Source organism: Cornus florida, unplaced genomic scaffold (assembly GCF_030987335.1).
Source record: "Cornus florida cultivar Cherokee Brave unplaced genomic scaffold, ASM3098733v1 CherokeeBrave_3.0.0_Hap2_Chr07, whole genome shotgun sequence".
NCBI lineage: Eukaryota > Viridiplantae > Streptophyta > Magnoliopsida > Cornales > Cornaceae > Cornus > Cornus florida.
The window spans coordinates 54,969,143-54,994,533 of NW_026775577.1; the positions used below are offsets into that span (position 1 = coordinate 54,969,143).

At 35.7% G+C, this 25,391-nt stretch overlaps 1 pseudogene; it reads left to right on the forward strand.

The window, feature by feature from the left end:
* The window catches only part of LOC132266228 (uncharacterized), a 248,948-nt pseudogene that overhangs the window by 55,166 nt on the left and 168,391 nt on the right, over positions 1 to 25,391 (forward strand).

The following is a 25,391-nucleotide window of genomic DNA, read 5'->3' on the forward strand; positions in this document are numbered from 1 at the left end:
AGAAGAAACCAAAGACAAACATCCCAGCAACGGCAGTGTTCGGAGATCGAGCTTCAACCATTACGTTGAGGAGAGGAACGGAGGCCAGACCAGTTGCGGGTTTGGTGCTATACAATGGCCAAGACTTGATGTTGAGGGTAGAATTGTAGTCACCGGAGAAGAAGGGGCGCATGTGCGCATGAAAGACGCGTTAGACATACTCGCATGCGCGCGTGACGGTGAGTGAGCGGCGAAATTCAGTCCGACAATGAATCAAGCATGACAGATAGTTACATGGATGGAGATAATTTCAATTTTGTGGCTGACCAGACCTCTTTATCGCTCATGGAAGTCGTAAGACCTAACTACTTCACTGTTGGTTCTTCTTTCCCAACCAATCCCATCATTAATCAATTCATTCTTTTTCTTCTAGAGAGAGGGATAATGTACGGATCAAGGGTCAGGCACTGGGAGGAGTGGTTGCATATCAAAAACAGCAAATCAAAAGTGCACCTTAATGAAATACAGTCACTCATTGAAATCGATGTTGACATCAATTAATCCATCGAACCGAGCTATCCGTCTGGACTCATCTGGACCAAGGTCGGCGACCGTGGAGAGGTCTGGAGGGAGAAGGGAGAGAGAGTAAAGTTGCTTGAAGAAAAAGAAAAAAGTCACGTCATAGTTGTACCAATCTACATTTGACAAATGTGTGTCAATTTTTTTCGGGTGAACAATAGTCGTCAAAATTAGCATTTTCCTTAGTAACATTTAATTTGCGTAACCATAATTAATTAATAATTTGTTATAGAAGGAAGTGTGTGTGTGTATATATATATATATATAATTATTTATGTATACATACATAGCAATATATATATATATATACATCCTTCAATACTAATCATAAATTATATATATAATTTAACGTTTAGTATTGAAGGATGTATATATATATATATATAATTTATGATTAGTATTGAAGGATGTATATATATATATATATCTATTGATATATATATATATATGTTTATATTATAATATATATATATATTATATAATACATGTGTGTGTATATATTATTTAAGATTGTTAATATTATTATTTTATTTGGTATATCATGTTTTATAGGTAATATGGTTGATTAAATCATAATAGGTTGGTTATAAAATTAATGATACGCTTATAATAGGCATGAGATGTCTATGTATGATTTACCTTATTAATAAGTTTAAAATTGGTACATGGTTGAATTGTAGGCATGGATGAGTTGCCAAAGGCTTAAATATATTGACTAAATATTTGTATGAATAAAATACATACATAGGAAGCATGGTTGAGTTGCTGATTTACAAGTATAAATATATATATTAGAGGAGGCATGGTTGAATTGCTAATGTATAAATAAATATATTTATAATAATATCGTTGATTTGCCAAAGCATAATTAAGTGTTATGTGTATTAGATGATTAAATTACATCTAGGGTTATTGTATGTATAACTTGGAGTTGATAGATATACTTATACTAGAATCATCTATTATTTAAAGGGTAGTTATATTATTTTATAATATTAATAAAATAATAATGGTGAAGGCATGGATCGTTGCTATGTAATTTAAATAATTAAAATCATTATTTAGTTTTGGATTAAAGAAAATATTCCTTGAGTTATGGTTTATTATTTAAAGGTTAAATAATTGTTTAGGATGGAATTAAGGTTAAATGAGTTTCTTTTTAAAAGAAAATGATATCGTGGATTGGTCTAGGTGTGATATTATAAATTTAATCATTGTTTAATGGTTGTGAAAATTTAATGAACCTATTAATGGATGAGATTATTGTATTATATATAATTATATATATATATATATATATATATATATATATATATATATGTATCATCGTATATTAAAGTTAAAACTTTATTAGGTTTGGTTTTGGTCATAGATGATTTGTTTATTGGTTTTTAGAGGCTTAGTAGAGAGAGCTTGCTCGTGGGTTTGACCCACTTTATTTTTTTTTATCTTTTAGGTTACTAGAGGTCCAAATCTCAAGGTTGAGGATCCGCATCTGGAGGACTTATTCATTTTTTCTATTTATTTCAAAGTAGGATATTATTACTCCATTTGAATATAGTATCTGTTTAAGGATTTTCCGGATGGAAATTTTTGGCTAAGGAGTCCTTGAGTTAAGAAATTTCCGAATTGTAACTGTTGGAGGATTATTAATTAATGAAATTTTTATTTATTAGTTTTCTTCTGCGTATTATTTATTCTTTTATTTCATTTTGTAATTTGTGCTTGTTTGAAATACTTTAATTGTTTTGATATCCCCTGATTTTGTGCGCGGACTTGATCAACCCGTGTTCCGAAATTAGGGGGTATCACACAATTGATGAAAATCATATCATATCATAACAGCACCTAACCTATAATTTCATGTTATTAAATTATAGGAATGACTTATAATTTATTTAAACTTTCTATATAATTTATCCCACATAAACTGAATCTTAAGCATGCTGTTATTTTATATTTACAGTCAATTAAGTGTTCTCCAAACATATCACATGCTAAACATTTAATTTGAATTGTTAACACAAATTAAAAGATTAAATTCACTAATTCATCATTTAATAAATTCAAATCCCATGTGTTGTCGTATTCATACCTATTTAAATTTACAAATCATCTCCCCTAAGTCCCTTTTTAGTGTTTGGGACCTTAACTAATCAATTTTAGGTCAAATAGAGTCTTTTACCCAAAATTCCCAGATAATGCTCGAGCACTATTTCCCAGAAAAGTGTGCTCGAGTACTGTTTCGTGAAACAGCCTGAGAAATTCAATTTTCAATCATGTTCTCCATTGTTAAGGGTCCTAGAGTATGTTACTAAGTCCCATAAATGCCCAAGCATGAAATTACATCATTATAACATGTAGAAATCCATTAAAATTCAGATCTAAGCCATGAATTTACCAAGTCATACATCAAGAACAATTATGAACATAAACCCATAAAAACCTATGTTCTAGATTAATTTAAACATGAATTTAGATTTTAATAATCCTTTAAACATCCCTAAAGTTATAATAGAGACATATAGATCACAGATCTAAGAGATAAGTGTAGAATAGAGAACTTGCCTTAAAATTTTAGATCGAAAGCTAAACTCCTTCTTCCTTATTCTTCTTCTCTAATGATCATTCTTCTTCTTCTTCCTTCTCTCTCTTTCTCTTTCTCTATCTTTTTTTTTTTTTTTCCTCTTTCTAGATCTAATCTATATGGATATATATATAAATAAAATATATACTACATATATCCTAAACCTAACATACGTCTGGCAATCTCAAACTAGGTAACTAATATAATAAATAAATAATTATTTTTAATGAAAATAATATATATATATATACACACACCTCATTATATATATATAACTACTAATTCCCATGGGTCACTATCCAACCCATTTAGGATCCTATTCAAATAGTCCAAGACCCATCTAGTGGGTCCATAGGCTACAATAACGAGCCCCTTTCTATGTGTTTAGAAAATAAACTTTGTAATGCGAAAGGTCGCTTCACAAGGTCAAAATATAATAATGGTTTAGGAATCCTTTCTAGTCAAATTTACATTTATAAAAACCGTTACTACAACTAATGAAGTATAACAAGTAGGGATCGTTCGCGGGGATTATACGTGTTGGAATTTAATTTCGACTCTAATGTACCAATTGATTGCAAAGAGAGAGATTGGTTGATTAAACTAAGATGCAAGGAAATTAAAATAAACTAAGTTGAGTTAGGGATTTAAGAGATGAGAAGTGAGGTCTTGGGGTGCATTGGAATCGCCACCAAGCTTGTTCACCAAACAACACACTTTCTACAAATTTGGGAAAAACCTTCTTGTGAACAAAATGCGACTACCAATTGCAATATTAAGCATGAACCATCAAATTCAATAATGAATTGTCTACTTAACCAACAAATAAACTAAGTGTAGAGCAACCCATCAATTCTAAGCATGACCCATCAAACTAGTCACAATTGTAGCACACATCAATCTAGAGGATCATGGAATTTGCAAAAATAAGCTATGAAATATCAAATCAAGTATAGATTGTCTACCTACCTACAAGCATGAATTAAATTATAGAACAACTCATCAAGCATAAGCATAATCCATCAAATTAATTGACAAACCCATCTAATAAAAACCATGTCTAGCCATCATTAGATTCTCAATCAACCACACATAGACATGCAATTAATATAGAAAAATTAGTGTAGAGATTAATTCCCAAATAATCACACATAAGACAACATGTAATCACATAGAGAATCAATAGAAAGAATTAATCCATAGAAATCGAAGGAGAACCCACGATTCATTAAATTCATAAGGCCAAAACACTAATCAGAAGATATTATTCCCCAAAAAGTATGAAATAGATAGAGGTTTAGATTACAAACTTGGGGCTCATCTAAGTGCCAAGGAGAAGTCTAGCTAATTATAGAGGAGGTGGGTGTGACCTTGGAACCCTCAAGGGCAATCCCCAAACATGGCTCCATCTTCTTGCTCTTCTTCTTTGTTGAATTCTAGAGAGAGAGTGTATAGATTTTGAGATGTGTTCTTGGAGCCTCCACTCTTCTCTTTTCTTTTAACCCTAATCTCTATCTTTTCTAGAGAGAAAAAATAAAATTACAATGAAATAAAATTGAAGACAAAAGATATATTACAAAATGGTTCAATTCCTTTTAAATATAAGGTCTTTGGAGAAGTGAACAAGTTAGAAAATACAGCCTATGATTGGAGGAAATTCGCAGCTACCAAAGTTAGGTGAAGTCCAGCACGCTCAAGTATTAGATAGCATACTACCAGCAGTCAGTTCGATCAATCGAAGGGAACTTCGATTGATCGAAGACTTGATTCGATCGATCAAAACTAACGTGTCATGAAAATATCTTTTGGTCTTATCTAAATTGATGAGCTGGTACCGCCTTCCATTTCAATCGATTGTTGCCAACTTCGATCGATCGGGACTTCCTTTGATCGATTGAAGTTCCTCTAGTGCAGTTTTCTTGACTTCTTTCTAATGTTGCTCCTTAGCTCCAAAATTGAGCTAAATAGTTATTATTAGCTTGTTTGAACTTTATTGATCTGAAATAGGCAAAAACACAAATAAGTACTAAAACAGGATAATAAAGATAAATGAATGGACTAAAATACCCTCGCTTAGGTGCTAAAATACGTCACATTTGAGCACTCATCACACCCCCAAACTTAGATATTGCTAGTCCCTAGCAATGAACTACAAGGAAAAGAAAGAAATAAAAACTAAGTAACTATGAACTAGAAAGCAATAAAAGGATAACGCCACTTTCGTAGAGAACACGATTGCATTTAGCATATGCAACGAGCCTTTTAAACCCTAGGGTCCTAGTGGACGAGTGAAGTCTCGTGAGGGTTTCAAAAAATGATACCCACAAACATTGAGCTCTTTTTCACTAAAGAGGAACTAATATACAAAACAAGCATTGGGAGAGAACTACTTTAAGTATACAATTTTTCAACCATTTCCAAGCAATCTCCTAAAATCTCAACATCAACCAAACAAGTATGATCCTCCACACATCAAGACAATGATCATGCAAATCAAAACAACTCTAGAATCCTTTTTAAGTGAATTGGCATCAAATATGTTACTATCTAAGCCAACCAAAGAAATGATCACATCCGGTTCAAACTAGCACACAAATCTAGTACCGAACATTAAGACAAATAATAGACCTTTTATTAAAGCTTTATACAACTAGGTACACTAATTTTTTTCACTCGATTTTTTTTTTTTACTAACCTAGAGGATCAAAGATGGAAGTATAGTGCAATGTAGTGATCTATTAAGCTCTTTAGCGATCCATGAGGTTGAGCGTTAGGTCAATGACTCCTAAATCGGACTGCTTTAGGGCAGTAGGTGTTTAAATACCCCTAAGGACTTACAAGCTCAAATCAATTAGGCTATAAATCAAAACAACCTCCATTTAATCATTTCTCACTTCTCACATTTAGGGAGAAGTCTTCACTTTATTTATTTATTTATTTATTTTTATTTGCTTTTGCAACTTCTTTTTCTTCTTCTTTTTTTTTTTTTTTTTTTCATTTATTAACCTAGAGTTTGGGCCCTCCACCTTTCGGCGTGATAAATTTAGTGCTTGATGAGGCTAGAATCCCAGCTACTTAATGAAAAGGGTTTGTTATCCATCTTTGTCAAGAATGAAAGCTTTCAATACACTATTAGCTAATTGGGATATAACCAAATCAATAGTCAATAAAGCATGTACCCTAGAAATGAATACTAGTGTGTGCCTGTGCTAGTGTAGAATCCTAGAGTGAATATCAAAACAATCACAAAATCAGGATGATGTGGACCACAAATGTAAGCAAGATATCAATTTTGCAAAAAATTTACGCCTAAATGACATCCATAAAGCATACAAGGGGCATTGGACTCTCAAGTCAAGTAATTTTTAAATTCTAAGTATCATGATCTTCAATAGATCAAAATCATAACTCAAATGGATCCCAAATCTTGTTCAGACAATTAAGTCTCAAACTTAAGTAGAATTCAACAAAGTCACCTTACCCCCAAACTTAAACCACACATTGTTCTCAATGTGCAATGAGAATAATAGAAAAAATGGAAAGAATATACTATGGTGGCAAAGACATAAAGCCCGGTAGTGATCCATTGGGAAAGAGTGCACCTCCAAACTTGGAATCAACAACCTACTTGAATAACCACACTAGCAAACTCACATCAAATATCAAATGGGATATGTAATGACCCGGATTTTCATGGATATTTTTTTTTCGTTGTCTTTTCTTTCTGAGTTCAGTTCCTCTTCGCTTAGTGTCGTCTCGAGTGCTCTGGAGTGATTTCTGAGACTCTTTTATGTGGATTGACAACTTCCTTTGAGGACCGAGTCGTTTTCGCATTTTTCGTTTTTCGACACTATTCACTTTTCGTCATTTTTCCTATTTCTTCCTTTTCCCTATTTTGTCTTTTCCCCGCTTGACACTTTGTTGGTGTAACCACACTTCTTGTGTTCGGAGTTGGTTTTTGACTTCATGTATCTCCATCTTGAGTGGTTTCCACGAAATAGGTATCTTTACTTTTGCAAGAAAGTACTCTGGTTGCTCCAGGTGTCCATAGGGGCATGGATACAAAGTTCTTTGAAATTATTTTCTTTTCTTGGGGTGTTTTTCGTAAATATATTTTGAAGATATTTTATTTTAGGGGTTTTTAAGGAAATATTTTTAGAAGATATTTTCATTCTGGGCCATAAGTGCAGTTTTCACTTTTTGGAGGGGCCATTGTGCAATTAATGAAAGTTATTGCAAAATGTCTTGTTTTGAGCCTGGATCTTTGTACGGGATTTATTTTCACATTTTTTCGAGTTGTGTACTCTTGGAATTTCCTCCTGGTCGATGTTTTTTCCAGTTTCAGGGTTTTTGGCCTCGGTTTGCGCCAAACTTGTTTTAGGCATAACTTTCTGCTCGAAACTCAGTTTTCGATGTCATTTCTTCCATTGTTCATATTTTATCATTTTGAATCTTTTTTGTTCACAAAGTTTTGCAATTTGAGCGCGTCTGCTCAAATTTTACTTTTTCGGACCCGGCGGGGCCCGTTCGGGGCACTTTTTGAGATTTCTATAAAAGGAGGGTGAGATAGTTCATTTTTCATCTTCTCCCCTCTTCATGCACGTCCTAGAGCTCCCATGGCAGCCCAGGGGGTGCTGCCATCTTCTCTCTCCTCTTTTGGTTCACTTTTCCTTGATGGAAAGTCTTCGGCCTTAACGTTTGTTGTTCCCCTCACCGTGCTCTACCTTTCCCCCTTATTAGAATTCAGTTTTGACCATTTCTTGAGTTTAGTTTTAAGGTCAAGTTATGATTTTGATGGGGCTTTCGTGGGGGTTATGTTCACGGCGTTGTCCTTGACAAAACCTAGTAGTTTCGTCGGATTCGGAGCTGTTCCATTTTAATGGCTTTTGAGATTTTCATATTAAAGTGAGGTAGGAAATGTTTTAGGATTTATATGTGTTGTATTGAGTGTTTCTCATGATTATATAATTTATATGTATGCTTTGTATCAAATTTAGAAAGTTGGTAATTTTTATTTATTTGTATAAGATTTAAAATTCATGATGATATATAACTTTGATTTGAATTGTGGCATGCTAGAAAATCATGTTTTAATATGTTTGTTAACATATATTAAATTGGTATTGATTGAATAAAAATTGCATATTTTATTTAATATTTATCTTTTGTGAAAGATTAAATCCCATGGCCGTACCTTGCATGAAATTGACTTGTGATATGCTTTTAAATTATGTCTTGGCATGTTGTTTAACATACTTTAATTTGAGAGCATTTGGACAAGTATGAAAATCTAGGGATTTTAATTAAAATGATTAATTAAAATCTAATTAAGGGTTCCATTGGCCTAATTAAGTGTTTAACTTGATATTTGTGATAACTATGACTTATGTTCTAGCATATGTTAATTTGGAACCATTTGATGTTGTTTTAGAAGTTAAGGATTTGATTATCATGATTTAATTAAATTCCACTTTATTGTTCTTATGGCCTAATCGAGTTTTGATGTGGTGTATGTAATGACCATGCTATATTGTTTATCATGTATTAATTGGAGGCCATTTTATTGAGATTTGAAACCTAGGGAATTTAATTAGTTTATCGATTAAATTCTGTTTCTATGGTATTATTGATTAACTCATGTATTTGACATTGATAGTATGTTTAAAGCATGACTTTTGACTTATAATGAATTTATGAGTTTATGTTTTCAATATTGGATTATATTGTTATAGCGTGTAACGAATCGCACTTTGAAGATTCGACATTGTCGTCCTATAGTAGTTGTGGATTTATAGCATGTATTGTGTGGATATAATCTACTTGTGTATGGAAGGTGACTTAGTGCATTATATAAATTACGTATAAGTTGTGAACTTATTTGATTATTTTGGAGTCTTGGGACATTGTTACTATGATATGGCTAAAGTTCGGCTTTAGTGCGGGAGGTATGAGTTCTCCCCAATTGAGATAGTGCACACTAGGGTGGTCTTCCCAGCGGGTTAATGCCCGGAATAACCAATTTGTTCTTGGTTTAGTCCGAGACGTAATGTCCAAGTCTTCCACTATTTGTTTTCGCATTCAATTCCAAGTTATCAATCATGTTTATATTGTGACTGTGGTTTTAGCTATTGGCGATTTGATGTTGTTAAGTACATCCATACTAAATTGCTATATTTAGTTGATTTAGCATTTAGATTTCAAGTTGATAACTTTGAGAATCTATATCTAGTTGCTTGGTGTAAGTATGTTTCTATCTGGTTGCTTTGTGTAAGCATGTTTCTAACTAGTTGCTTTGTGTAAGCATGTTATATCTTATTGCTATGTGTAGCATGCTCTTGTGTTGTTGAAATTGTATAAAGGATATGCTTTATGCTAGAAATGATCTTAGGTAGCTAGGATGCTTCCTGAGTCTCACCTTTGACATAGACGTTAGGTAGAATGAACCACAATGATTAAATCATGTATACTTGTAAAACGTAGGTCGATGCATGCTCATTTCCTACGAGTAGCTTTATGTTACTCACCCCTACGATATTGGGGCATATTTCAGGTACAGGATACAAGATTGGAGATTGCAATTGCTTGGGTGATTTGCTGAGTTGAGCTTCTTTAGAAACATTCTTGTTCACATGCAAGTGTTAGCATGTTCATGATTTGTCTATGAAATGTAATTTTTCTAACTTGGAGGTCTAACATGTCAAATGTTGTAAATGAGTTGTAATAAGGCCATGGGCCATTGTAGCATGTTTAAAATACCATTTTACATTTGCGTGTACGTTCACATCATCACACAATAGCATATAATGCAATTTGATCATGCCATGGGGAGTCATTTTGATGCCTTAGGGATGACGTACATTTCTAGTGACCACTTAGTTTCCTTCATTTCCACATTTCGAATCCGTTATCGGGTCATTCTTTTGGTTCATCACAGGACACACTGGGTTGAAAAATCTAGGGTCGTCACAGGATAAGATAAAAAAATCAAGCATTCTAAGGCAATATAGCACAAGATGAAAGAGAGATACGGATCAAGCCCAATAGAAAATATGAAAGTAGCATGACTACACAGAAGGGCACAATGGTGAATTTTTTATATTTTTCATTTAATGAAAGCAAGTATATACAAAATGCAAGAAAATCAAAGAATAAAATGCATGAACAAAATACAAAAAGAAAAATAGAGAAGGTAAAATGTAATGAAAGAATATGTACAATGCAAGAAATGAAAAACAAAAAGTAAGAAAGGATGCAAAAACAAAATAATAAAAGATAAAAATAAAACTCTTTTTTATTTTTATTTTATTTTTTTGACAATTTTTTTTAATGAACAGTGCTCGATTGATTGAAATTTACTTCAATCGATCGAGCTGGGCCATGATCGATCGAAAACATAAACATTATTGCCCTGGGATCAAAAAATTTCGACGCAATTCCGATCAATCAAAATTATTTTCAATCAATTGAGACCATTTTCAATCGATCGGAATAAGCGTTGATCGATCAAGAAAGTCTTCGATCAATTGAACTGGGTGGTGCTTGGGCACAAAATGTTTAATTTCAAATTTTTTTTTTCAAAGGCAGAAATTTTTCTAGGGCCCCAAAATGCATGAATATGGTCTAAAAACCTGATTTTTGACAATGAAGTACAATGGAACATATCTAGACGAGTTAATAAATGAAAAATAAAAAGAAATGTGGAAGGAATAGAGTTGTGAAACTCTACGAATGGTAGTGTTTAACATCTCTAGCAAGACGTTGGGTTGACTCACTAGTTGAAAGAATCAAAGACCAGATATGAAACATCATTATTGACCCTCTTTTCCATTTTCTCATTTAATGCCTCACTTACAACAATAAAATCATCCTCCAAAAGAACGACTTGAAAAGGAATGAAAGAGATGATTTCGTTCCTTTCATCCATGGTCTTGAAAATAAAATCAATGATGAGAGGCCTTGCACTTGACAAGGCAAAGTCTTTCGAAGACTAAATTGGAATATCAAGAAACACCTTCTCTTCATCCTTTTTCTCTTCCTAAAAAATCACCATATCCTCAACTTCCAAGTTAGCTAAAGAGTCCATTAGAGAATTCATTTCATTTTTGGAGCTTCCAAGGTCAAAACCATAATTTTTATACGTTTCAAAAAAGCATGTCTTAAGAGGGTCTTTGGAGATAATAGAAGGAAGGCCCTCTTCAACAAGTTCTTCATCCTCTTCTCCTACCTCTATAGTGATCAACATCTCCTCACTCTCTAAAGTATCAAAGACCGATATAAACTCATAATCAAAACAGGGAAAGTCCTCATTAATCATGTTGTGCTCTATTGGGCTGATAAGTGTCAAATATTGCATATTTAAGTGCCCTTAATTGCATTAGTTAAGCCCATTATTTGATCCTGTGTATATAGATTAACTACATTTTTATGTTTTTGTGTTTTTGCAGGTCTTATTGCTAAAAAGGAATAAGAATAAGGTTTTAAGGGTTTTTTGGAGCACAAGTCATATCGGGCCTACATATCAAGTGGGTTTCAAAGGCAAATGACTTGAATAGGCGATGGATGCAACCAGAGCTAAAGAAAGAAGAAGAAGCTAAAGTAAAATGCCTCGCATCCAGACGCAAGAACTCGTGTCCGAATGCCACCTTTCAGTACCTCGCATCCGGATGCAAGAATTGGCGTCCAGATGCCAAACCATCAGGGCCTTGCGTCCGAATGCCATTCTTCACGTCCGGACACAAGACCACGGGCCCTCATTTTAATTAAGTCCGATTTTGTTCTATTTTGAGTGGAAATTCGAATTTTGAACGAGTGATTGTATTCTGAAACTCACATAAGGATAAGAGAGGGGAAAAGGCTTGAAGAAAGTCAGTTAGTTTTGGTTTTTGAAAAGATATTGTGAGGAAAAGATTATTTTAGGGTTTGGATGCTAAGCTTTGCAACAATGGTGAAAGAAGGGATTTTTTTCTCTTCTTCAATCCTGGAGGTTACTGCCATATCTATGAGAGGCTAATTCCCTTTCTAGGGAGTTAATGTAACCTAGACCAAATAAACATGTGTTAGATTATATTTCAATTTGGGAATTCTTAATTGTATATATTCAGTTTCATAAATTAGAAGTGTTTACATTAAATTGATGTAGTTTACATTGAATTGGTGTATTTGATTATCATTTGAATATACAATTTTGTTGATTTGTTTATCTTGTCTTAAAAATCACATTGACACAATTATACACTTGATTTCCTATAGTGACAATGGGAAAGAATTTATGGAATGGTTATATTGGCATGTAATTGAGCATTTATATAGATTATGCTTAAGGATGATGGACCATGCTACACCTTTAGATTAACGTAGTTAGGTAGATGATCCATAACAACTGAAGATAATTTATGATATTTAATTGATTTCATATGTTGTAACATACCATTGAAGGACCTTGCTAGGCCATGCCTAGGGAAGATGGTTCATACCACAACCTAGTTTAGGTGGATGAACCATGCTAACCAAAGATTGGTTATGCTTAGTCCTGAAATGTATGATCTTCTTGACGATGTTGTGGTAGTTTTATACTTCTACATATCATTTTATATATATAATTGTCTATTCCCAAGTTGAGTGCAATTTACTATGTTTATGAGTTGAGGTGAAGTCAATTTCCTAGCCTTCTCTTTATAAGTTCAATCCATTTTAATCACATTATTTACTGTTTTATGAAATTTAAATTTGTAGGTTAAGTGACAAACCAATCGAATTATCATCTCTATTATCAAATTAGGAAGTAATTTTACAATTCTGTTTGCCATAAACTAGCAATCCTTGTGGTTCGACAACCCCCTACTATAGCATTAATCTGCAATGATGAATGTTATATTGTTATAAGTGGTATTTTTAAGTGGTACACATTTGTGCGCATCAACCTTTGGCGCCGTTGCCGGGGATTGCATACGGTTTTGTAATTAGAATTTAAAAATTGATTTATTGTTTGATTGTATATATATTTTTATATTTTTTATGTTTTTATGTTACTAGGGACTAAGAACTTTCTAGGAAATTTAATTGCGAAATTTGAAGTCTTAAGGACTTTGGGTAAGTTTTTGAAGTTCCTAGTTTATTCCTTGTTTGGCCCTTGTCGAGGCTATTGCAATTTCTTGTTTTATTCAGAGCATAGGTCCTTGTCGTGGCCAATTTAATCTATTTTCATTATTGTTGAATTGAGGAGAAAGGGATCAATGTATGTGGATGTATTGGTGAAGGGCTGTTGTGATTGTTGTATTTGATAGTTGATGGTAGGTCGTAGATCATCATCTTTACCACATCTTAAAGAACCAATTGATATTGTTTTACTTGAAAGAACTCTTAGACAACAAAGAAGGAACCTTGGGGATCCCGAAATTTTAAGAGAACTTGAAATTAAAGTAGACAAAATGGCTAATGAATAAGATAATCTCAAAATTCGTAGAGCTGAAAATGAAAATTTAGCCCCAATGACTCTAAGGGATTATTTTGTACCTTCTACATATATATCTCCATCATGCATTGTCATACCCAATATTGAGGCTCATCATTATGAGATCAAATCTACCACAATTCAAATGCTTCCAACATATCATGGGTTTGATAATGAGGATCCTTATAAACATCTTGATGAGTTTTTGAAAATCTGTTCCACCATCAAGATGAGGGACTTTCCCCAAGATGCACTTCATATGCTTCTCTTCCCATTCTCTTTGAAAGATAGAGCAAAATATTGGTTGAACTCTCTTGTTACAAATTTCATCACTTTATAGGTTTAATTGCAACAAAAATTTCTTAAAAATTACTATCCTGTGAGTAAGACTAATCAAATGCATCGATCCATTCTTAACTTTTCCCAAATTGATGGGGAAATATTCTATGAGACATGGGAGAGACTTCAAGATTTTATGAGGAAGTGTTCGCACCATCAAATTCCAAAGTGGCAATTGGTGTAAGCCTTCTATAATGGTTTAACAGAACCACATAGACAATTAATGGATTCTTCGTGTGGGGGTATGTTCATGTCAAAAAATCCAGATGATGCATGGACTCTACTTGAGAACATAAGCGAAAATTCTATGCAACATAGTTCTCGTAGAGCCTCTACATCTAATGTGGTTAAACCCCCAAATTCGTGTTAACCATGGACTCTTAGGGAAAAATCTTCTCAAGTGGATGCCATAGCCCACAAAGTTTTTCAGCTTGTGGCACCACATCTCTCATCTTCTCAGAATTTTTCATCAAGTGCTATGCGTGCACATTGCACAAGCACTTTTCATAATACGAAAGATTGCCCCACACCGGAGCAATTTTCTGAAGGTATGCTAGAACAGGCCAGTGCCATGTTCTCTCGCCCAGGAAATAATCCTTACTCCAATACATATAATCCGGGTTGGAGAGATCATCCAAATTTCTCGTGGAGGCAACAAGCCCTACAAAATTCATCATTTCAAGGTCTGGGTAATCTAATTAATCTAATTCTCAGTCCGTGAATCGGCAATTTCAGGCTTCTTCAAGCTATCGTCCTCCTTTATATAATGCGAATTTTTCTAATCAAAATCCTGTTCTTTCTCAATAGTCTCAATTCGATGAGCTAGTAATCTCCAATAAGTAGATAATGGCTACTCTTAGTGGTATGCAATTAATTGTGCAATTGGTTAATACTCATTCCGAATCAATAGCCAATATTGAAACCCAACTGGGATAAATGGTTAATTTAATAAATCAGCTCATAAGAAGGATACAGGAAAACTTCTAGCTCAACTTGTGGTGAACCCGAAAAGGCAATATATGATTGATGAGATCACTCCTCCGAGTGGATCAAATCTTAAGCAAGTTTAAGCAATCACCACACTTCGGAGTGGAAGAATTGTGGACAATAAGGTTGATGAAAAAAATTAAAAATCTTGCTCCCAAGGATTCAATTTCTTCATCCAAGAATCTGAAAGATAGTACAGAAATTCCAAATCCGCCAATCTAAAATGTTGAAACATCTTATAAGCCCAAGGCTTCTTTTCCTCAACGCCTCATAGAGTCCACACATTTTGGGAAAAAGGGCGATAAAATTCAGGAAATGTTTTAAGTCTTTAAGCAAGTAAAGATTAACGTTCCTCTCCTTGATGCCATTAAGAAAATTCTACCTTATGCAAAATTTCTTAAAGATTTGTGTACTAAAAAATGCACTTCTAAGAGCAATATTCCTTAAAAGTTGAGGCTAACTGAGCAAGCAAGTGCTATCATTCAGCATAATACACCTCCGAAGTTTAAGGATCCGGGTGCCCCGACAATCTCATGTATCATTGGAGATAATGAGATAGAAAAGGCCCTCATTGACTTAGGATCATGTGTAAATCTGATTCCTTACTCCGTATACCTGTAACTTCACTTAAGAGAACTCAAATCCACTTTGGTTGTCTTGCAACTTGTGGATAGATCTGTAAAACAACCTCGTGGTATCATTGAAGATGTACTCATCAAGGTGGATAACTTTTACTTTCCGGTAGACTTTGTGGTTCTAGATACTGAACCAGTCCATAATCCAATAAAACATATTCCTATGATCCTTGGTCGGCCTTTCTTAGCTATGGCTAATGCTTCAATTAATTGCCGAATCGGGGTGATGGATATTTCTTTTGGAAATATGAAGGTGAAGCTTAACATCTTTAGTGCTTCTCAACACCCTCAAGAGGAATATAAGTGTTTATCTCTTGACATCATTGATGAAGTGGTTAAAAAATCCCTCCCACTTATTTTAAGTCTAGATCCTTTTGAAACTTACTTAACTCATTTTGATTTCAAAAATTTTGATATTGATCAATCCATTCGTGAAGTCAACTCTTTGCTTGAAGCCAATGTAATCTCAGACTTTCCTTCTTGGAAAGTGCCAAAGGAACTTCTTCCATTAATTTCTAGCACTCCTCCTGTCCCTTCACTGAAATCTCCACCTTAACTTGAATTGAATCCGTTCCCAATTAATTTCAAGTATGTTTTTCTTGGTGTAAACAAAACTATTCCGGTCATTATTGCATTGGATATTTCTCACGACTAAGAAAATAACCTTTTAGCAGTGTTATAAGAGCACAAATAAGCTATCGGTTGGGCGGTGGCTAATTTAAAAAGAATTGACCCTTCCATTTGCATGCACCGCATTCTTTTGGAGGAAGAAGCTAAACCTTTCTGAGAGGTGCAGCGTCGGTTGAATCCTAACATGAAGGAGGTTGTCATGAAAGAGGTAATCAAGCTATTAGATGCGGGGATTATCTACCCCATCTCAGATAGCAAGTGGGTAAGCCCCACTCAAGTTGTTCCAAAGAAGTCCAGCCTCACCGTTGCTAAAAATTCAGCAAGAGAACTTGTGCCACAACGCACCACCACTGGTTGGCGTGTGTGCATAGATTACTGGAAACTAAACTCTGTAACTAGGAAAGATCATTTTCAGCTCCCATTCATTGATCAAATCCTAGAAAGGTTAGCTGGCCAAAGTTACTATTATTTTTTTGATGGTTATTCTGGCTATAACCAAGTGGCTGTAGATCCTCAAGATTAAGAGAAGACCACCTTCACTTGTCCTTTTGGTACTTTTGCTTATCATCGCATGCCTTATGGGTTATGTAATGCATCGAAAACTTTTCAGAGATGCATGATGTCTGGTGTCGCCTGCACGGTGCGGCCAAATTTGAGTGCAGATTAGCATGGCCAAGTTTTACATTTATAAATGTCACTACCACCACTAACGAAAAATATAGGTAGGGTGAGTAGGGATCGTCCCAAAGGATTTAGGGTGCACTAATAATGGAAACAATGCTCAGGGTTAGTAGGTCAAGTGATCAAAGGTCGATTATTTGGTTCATTAAACTACACTGCAATTAGAATTAAAGCAAGCAAAAGTAACAATTTAGAAAGTAGGAAAAAGATATAGAGGAGAGGACTTGGGGTACTAGAGCTCACCTCTAAGCTTGACTTCACTAGACACTAGCAATTGTATATCAATGGGAAAATTGAATTATAACTTGTGGGTGTGTGTGACATTAATTGAAACTAGACATGGATAGCAAATGAGTATAGATTGTCAAGGTACATCAAATGGAAAGCATAACCTATCAAATGAGACCAAAATCCATTCAATGAAACTATAATTTATGCACACACAATTATCTAGAAACATACACTCTTTGCATTCACAAGCATAGAACACCAAGGAATAAGAATAGATTGTCCACCTATCTATGAATCTAAAGCAACTACACTACATCAACACTAAAGACATGTAAATTAAACTAAGTAAGCTAAAGGTGTGGCATAATCCATCAAGAAACAAGTGTGAACCATCAAATAAATTGCAAGAGTGTTCAATTAAGCACTATGTTTTGATCATCTTTAGATTAACTTCATCCATACACATAGACATGCATAAATTCCATTAAATCTAAAGAAAAGTACATGAATCATCCATTCCAGCATACATAGACATATGATTAGAAATAGATAATCAATTGAAAGCATTAATCCATACACATCAAGTAAAAACCAAAAGATATATATACAAATTTAAGATCAAAACATTTGTTACAAGTAAATCCCGAAAAATATACAAAGCATTAAGTCTAGGAAGCAAACTTAGGGGCTACTCTAGCCCTAAGTAGATGTCTAGCCACTCATTGAAGTAATCATCCAACCCTCAAGTACTATCTCCATGGTAGGAATGACCTCCTTCTTGATGAAAACCCTAGAAGAATGGAAGAACTCCCAAAGATGTGTAAAAGCTCTCTCTAGTCTCTCTAGCCTCCTCTCAAAGATATGAGATATGATATATGTTATGTGATATGTTCCCCCATGTAAAAGTGGCTCAAAATCCTTATATAGGAGGCTCAAATGTCACCCCCTATGGTCTGGACTCGTGCAATATGGTCCTTGAATTGATTGCACCCTGGGCCAACTTTTAATGAGCTGGAACTTTATTTTTTTCGGACTTGAGGAGGTTCGATCGATCGAACTTTGGTGAGATCAATCGAACTTGGCTGAGATTCATCGAATGCTGCAGAGATCGATCATGCTTGGCGGCGCCTTTTTGAATAAAGACAAATATCTGAGATATTTTTGAGATATTTTGAGAAAAAGACAAAAGTGGTAAGTGAGGTGGTAGGTGTGGATAAGATCAAGAATTTCGATCGATCGAAGAAAAGTTGGATCGATCGAAATTGGTGGATTCTTTTGGATAAGGACAAAGGCTTGGATCCATCTTGAAAAGTCTGGATCGATCACATTTCGATCGATCGAATGATGGTTGAGATCGATCAAACTTGCTGAATTTCCACTCTTTGCTTCATTTTGCTTCCACTTTGCTCCTTTCTTCCATCCAGCCTGAGTTAGCTTCTTTTAAGCTCTTATTTGGCTGAGTTAACTTATTTTTGGGATAAGCACCTAAAAAGGACAATAACACGAAATTAGTCTAAAACGGGAAAATAAGATAGATAAAGGTCCTAGAATACCTAAGCTTAAGAGGTTTAAATTTGCACTTTTCAGCGCTCTTCACACCCCCAAACTTAAATATTGCTAGTCCCTGGCAATGAACTATAAAGTAAAAGAATGAAATGAACAACTATACAACTATGAACTAGAAAGTAATAAATGGATAACGCCACTTTCGTAGGGAACGCGATTGCATTTAGCATATGCAGCAAGCCTTTTAAACCCTTAGGTTACCCCTAGTGGATGAGTGAAGTCTCATGAGGGTTTCCAGAAATGATACCCACAAACATTAAGCTCATTCTCACAAAAGAGGCACCAATATTGCAAACAAGCATTGGGAGAAAACTACCTCAAGTATGCAATTTTTCAACCATTTCCAACCAATCTCCCAAAATTTTAACATCAAGCAAGTAAGTATGGTCCTCTACACATCAAGAAAATGATCATGCAAATCAAAGCAACACTAGAATCCTTTTGAGTGGACGGGCATCAAGTGTGTTGCTATCTAAGCTAACTAAAGAAATGACCACATCTTTACCCTCAAACTAGCACACAAATCTAGTCCCGATCATCAAAATAAAGAGTGGACCTTTTATTAAAGTTTTATTCAACTAGGTGCACTTATTTTGTTTCTCAATTTTTTATTTTTTATTTTTTATTGTTTATTTAGGATCAAAGATGGAAACATGGTGCAATGTAGTGATCTATTAAGCTTTCTAGCGATTCATGAGGTCTAGCGTTAAGTCAATGACTCCCAAACTGGACAGTTTTAGGGCACTAGGTGTTCAAACATCCCTACGGACTTACAAGCTCAAATCAACTACGTCACAAATCAAAACAACCTCCATCTAATCATTTCTCACTTCTCACATTTTGGGAGAAGTCCTCACATTTTTTATTTACTTTTATAACTTTTTTTTTTTTTTTTTTTTAAGTCAATTGATAAACCTAGAGTTTGGGCCCTCCACCTTTCAGCGTGAGAAATTCAGTGCTTAATGAGGCTAGAATCCCGCTACTCAATGAAAAGGGATTGTTATCCACTTTTGTCAAAATGAAAGCTTTCAATGCACTACTAGCTTAATTGGGATATAATCAATTCAATAATCAACAAAGCATGTACCCCACAAATGAATGCTATTATGCACCTATGCTAGTATAGAATCCTAGAGTGAATCTCAAAACAATCACAAAATCAGGATGATGTGGATCACAAATGCAAGCAAGATATCAATCTTTTGAAAAATTTACTCCTAAATGGCATCCACAAGGCATACAAGGAGTATTGGACTCTTAAGTCGAGCAATTTTTTAAATTTTAAGCAATATAGTCCTCAAAAGATCAAAATCATGGCTAGTTATGGACCAATCATAGAAAATCCCTCAAATATACAAGTCATGCTTAAAATTTTGAATTGAAAGCAAATACTGTATTTAACATCATTACCTCCAAACTTAAATGGCACAATGTCCTCAATGTGCAAAGAGAACAATGGAAAGAGTATACCAGTGCAGCTATGGCAAAGAATGGCCGGGACACAAGTATCCGAAGTGGGTGGTATAACCTCCCCCCCCCCCCCCCCCAAACTTGGGATTAACTGTGGTCCTGAAAATGTGACACTTGAATAAAACTCATCAGATAACAAAAGGGATAATAATAGTGCACAGTGGGCATACAAGTGTAAATGGGACAAGAATTGAAGTAAAGAGAGAAGAAAAAGGGTGGTCCTGAAAATTTGGGCAGCACTCTCTCTCACTGAAGTCACTGGAATGCACCTGATAATGGAGTCAATCATAGATAGATATATCAATATAGAGATATGACATCCAAAAGATAACATGTATAAAAAGATTAAAAAAAAAAATAATGTACATCACAGTGTCTGGGCCAACAGACTGGCCGCAAAAATATAGTAACAGTATTAAAAAGACAGTCAAATATCACAGATATAAAAATGATGATATAGAGATAAAGAGATCAGGAAAAGGAGGTCGGGCAAGTAGGGCATGATCCCCGAATATCTCTGGATATGTCACGCAACGCAACTAAGACGTCCGTACAGAGTGTAGAAATGTCTATTTTGAGAGATACCATTGCATCCTCCAATGCCTGGACACGTTCTCCCAGGCCGGGTGTCTATACTGGAGCCTCAGGTATAACCAGATCGGGAGACTGATATATGTCCTGAGTCTGCTCTTGGAAATGAACTGGCGACCCAACTGGAGAGTGATGTTGTAGCTCCTCTGGAGGCTGCTGCTCCAGGTCTATATCCATATGCACATCCACAGCCACCGGTGGATCTGCTAGATCGTCTGCTACTGCTGCTGCCATCTCCTCCTCTTCAGCCTCCTCAGCTACTATCACAGTGTCCTCAAGTAGACTCTTGATAAGAGCATTGTAGCTTTTGTTTCAATCCTTCTTGCTAAAGTGGCAAGCTCTTGTCTCTGGGCGCTCGTCTGGATGGAATGGATAGCACTGATCTCTGAGAATCTGAGTGATAAGATGGCTAAAGGGAAGAAATGTGGCTCGCCTGGGCTTGGCCTTGCTAATGTAGCTGGAGTAGAGCTTCATCATGAAACTCCAGTAAAGGGCTGGAATAGATACCCAGTAGCTTATGTAGAATGAGTAGAGGGCAACCAAATAGTCTGAACGCCTATGGACCTTATGGCTCGTCATACATATATTTCGGTATAGGACCGAATCAAAGAACCACAAGTCATCTGGCAGATAGGTCCGGGTGGCGAAGGTCTCGCTATCTGCATAGTGGCCAGTTTATGTAACGGCCATATTCGCATCAAAAGGCCTCCTCTCCAGAATAGGATAATCAAGATCGGGAGGGCAAACATGGGGGCACCTGGAAGATTTGGCTAAGGACTCTACTGTGATCCAGATGGGGTGGCCATCGATGGTGGTCTGTAGCTCTGATAGATTACCCGAGGCCGGCCGGAGGTTCTGGTAGAACAACCGAACAAGCCGTGGGAAGACTGGATAAGTGACAGGGGTGAATATAGCTGAAATGCCCCTCCGGTCTATGTCCTCGTAAGCTGCCCGGGTTAGAATGTACCGAGAGAACAAAGAAATGTCAAAAACTGACTCATACGCCACTGAAAGGAGTGAGTATCTCCTGTCGGGTTTGTCCCTGACCTGGCCATGCTGTGCCGGTGGTGGAGAAGGAGAAGGTACATGCTCAGCCTCATCTGAATGAGACGAAGAAGATGCAGCCTCTGAAGACTGCAATCTGGAATCAAATAAGGGGGACTGAGCTGGAGCTGGCTCAGGAGGTGAGTCTGAAATATGAGAAGGACCTGCCTGGTCCTCTGACACCTTTAGTTTCCGTAGGACTCGCCTCTCATACTATCTACGGGCAACTGTCTTAACCCGTGCCATGGCCTGCAAAAGAATGAAACACTTGTAAAATCAGTAACAGATACTAAAGATTTGAGGCATAGTATATAGAAACATGTATGTCAAATAAGATAGATAACTCAGAATAAGAATCATGAATCTACGCAAGTGATGACGCAGCTAAATAAATAATGACTAAGTGAAACATGCTCAATAGTGTAAGTATGGAATGCATCCAATGTGGAAAACACAGGCATTAGGCAACAAGAAACTAGCATGAACACTAAGGATGGTGTGTGAAGTGTGTATATGCAAATCTATGAAGTTTAATCGATCGGGAAGGTATGAGATCGATCTCTGTCCGATCGATTATGACTAAGTTCGATCGATCATTCTCCGATCGATCAGAGAATATGTTCAATCGATCTAACTGCTGTGAAAATTTTGAAAAGTCACAGATCTGCGACGTGGATGGCACGGGGGCACCCGAGCAAGCTCGTGGGGCCCTCTCACACAACAACAACACAATATTGGTCACTTTTCGCGGCCCGTGACCCTAAAATCAAATTCGGAATAAAAAATATATAAATATATATATACATATATATACACGTATATACACAAGTTTGGAAACTTCATATATGTAAAAGAAATCAACATAGCATCTCAGATCTAACATGGCAAGTGCAAAAACACAAAGCGATTGAAGTTTAAATTGGAAATAAAACGCAACTTACCAAAACCAAGAATACGAAGGAGATGAGATGAGATCTGAGATATGGAGACAAGATTCGAAGCTCTGGGAACTCGCCGGAGGCTCTTCGGAGATGGGAAAGAAGGGTTGCAGCGATGGGAGAGAAGCTAGGGTTTTGGATCGATCTCTGGTATCGATCAAAATGACTATTGGCTTCTATTTTAAAAAACATTCCTCGAAAAGTTCAATCGATTAGGAAAAATTTCTGATCAATCGAATATAGATCGATCTGAAAAGACCTCAGATCGATCCATGCCTCAAAACGACAGAGTATTTTTGAATTTTTTTTTTTAATAATTAAAAGACAAAATTCAAAATTACAAAGTCAAAATTAAATTTAAAATTCAAAGGCAGTCAAAGTCAAAGTCAACAAAGGAATACAGATCGATCAAGCCTAGATCGATCAGGAAGATACTTCGATCGATCGAACAGGTGAAAACCTACAGACAAGCTCGAACGATGCATAGAGAGGCCCTTTTTTATGGATCTCAAAAAAATTTCTAACTGTGGAGTGAAAATCGATCCAAGGACAATTTCGATCGATCTTGGAGTACTCAGATCGATCAAAAGAAATTTTTGAACAATACACAGAGGGCTGATTTATGCAGGAAATATTCGCACGATGGAACAGAGAGATGATTGGATGCAGGGATGAATGTTCGATCAATCAAACCTCTTTTGAGATCGATCGAATAGGGATAAAATGCCTATTTTCAGAATAAAAGTGCATGCATACTTAATCAAAATCCTAGCCATATGTATGAATTCCAAAACATATCTAGACGACGCAAGAAATGAAAGATAAAATAGAAATGAGGGAGGAATAAGATTGTAAACCCTACGAAGCATTTACTAGTCTTTAACGTCTCTAACAAGATGTTGGGCTCTTTTAGCCCAGATCAAATATCTTGTTATGCATCTTCTCCTTGATGGGGTGAAAAACATTTCGAACCCCATCCAACAAATGGTTCTCTAAAGAACTCATTAGATTTGGCTCAAACGACATTGATGGTCCTTGGTTAAAACAACTCTTGGGCTTCCATGCCCTTGCAACACTTGGTTTTGCAATAACATTCTTTGAATTCTTTTTAAAAGATTTATCTTTCAAGGTTCTAGTTTCAAGCAAAGACTCTACTTCATAAAGCGCATTAGCAATGCATTTTTTAATAACACACACTTCTTCATGCTTGTCTATGGAATTTGGGGTTGGATTAAAAATGTTCAACTTCACTTTCATAAACCCAAATGAGATTTTCATTATCCCTGTCCTACAATTTATGTTGGCATTCGCGGTTGCCAAGAAAGGACGACTAAGGATAACGGGAATTTAGCTCTTGGGATTTAAAATCGGTTCTGTGTCAATGACAATGAAATTGACGGGGAAGAAAAACTTATCAATCTTAATCAAAACATCTTTAATGATACCCCGGGGCTTTTTGATGGATCGGTCGGCAAGTTGCAAAACTACCGACGTCGGTTTTTAGTCTCCTAAGCCCAATTTGACATATACTGAATATAGAAGAAGGTTAACACTTGCTCCTAAGTCAAGAAGATCCCGATTAATGACATGGTTACCAATGATGCAAGAAGTAGTAGGTGAACTGGGGTCCTTAAACTTTGGGAAAGTGTTATGTTGTAAAATGGAGCTTACTTGCCCGGTCAAGACCATTCTTCTTGGTGCTTGGCTCTTGTTCTTCCTCTTTTGCGTGCAAAGATCTTTAAAAACTTGGCATAAGCCGGAATTTGGTTGATTGCATCCAAAAGCGGAAGATTAACCTTCACTTGCCTAAACATTTCAATGATTTCATTGGTCTTGGTCTTTTGCTTGTCAAGAGAGATGGACACTTTTAAGGCATCGAGAAATAGAGCTCTTAGCTCAAAAACATTTTCAAAATCTTTTTTTGGAGAATCTTCAACACAAGAATTTTTAAAATCCTTTTTCAAAGCTTTGTTCAATTCATCTTTCAAATCATTTTCCAAAATTTTCTCAATAGGATGATCATGCACATTAAATGAAGGAGGAATATGATGAGAAACGGGACGGGTGTCAACTTTTGGTTGCACCGGTTCACTCTCTTCATTGGGAATACCTATTTGGTTGTCAATAATCTTTCCACTTCTCAAAGTCGTCACCGCATTGACATGTTCAATTGTGTGACCTTTCCATGAGGAATGAGTCTCCACTACACATTATTCTTTGGTGGGGCATTCAACGTCATCTTCCTTCTCTCTAGCATTTAAGGTACTAGCTATTTGCCCTACTTGGGTTTCTAGCTTAGCAATGGATTAAGAATGGGACTGAAGCAATTGAGTGTTCGCCTCTAGAGTGCCTAAAGCGATTAAAACTTTCTCTTCAAATGCGGGACTCCTAGAGTTTCCTTGGGAATAAGATGATTGATTAGGAAAATGAGAATTAGAGAATTGATTGCCATGTGATTGAAATGATGATCTAAAACCTTGGGAACCTTGGTCTTGCATTGGTGGTGGAACATACTTTTCTTGAAAACCACTTTATAGAGGGTTTGAGTCTTCCCCTTGGCTTTTCCAAGAGAAGTTTGGATGGTTTCTCCAACTTGAATTATAATGAGTGCCATAGGGATTATTCCCTTGGTTGACAAATGTTGCATTGACTTGCTCATGGGGCTCACTTTGCACATGTCCATG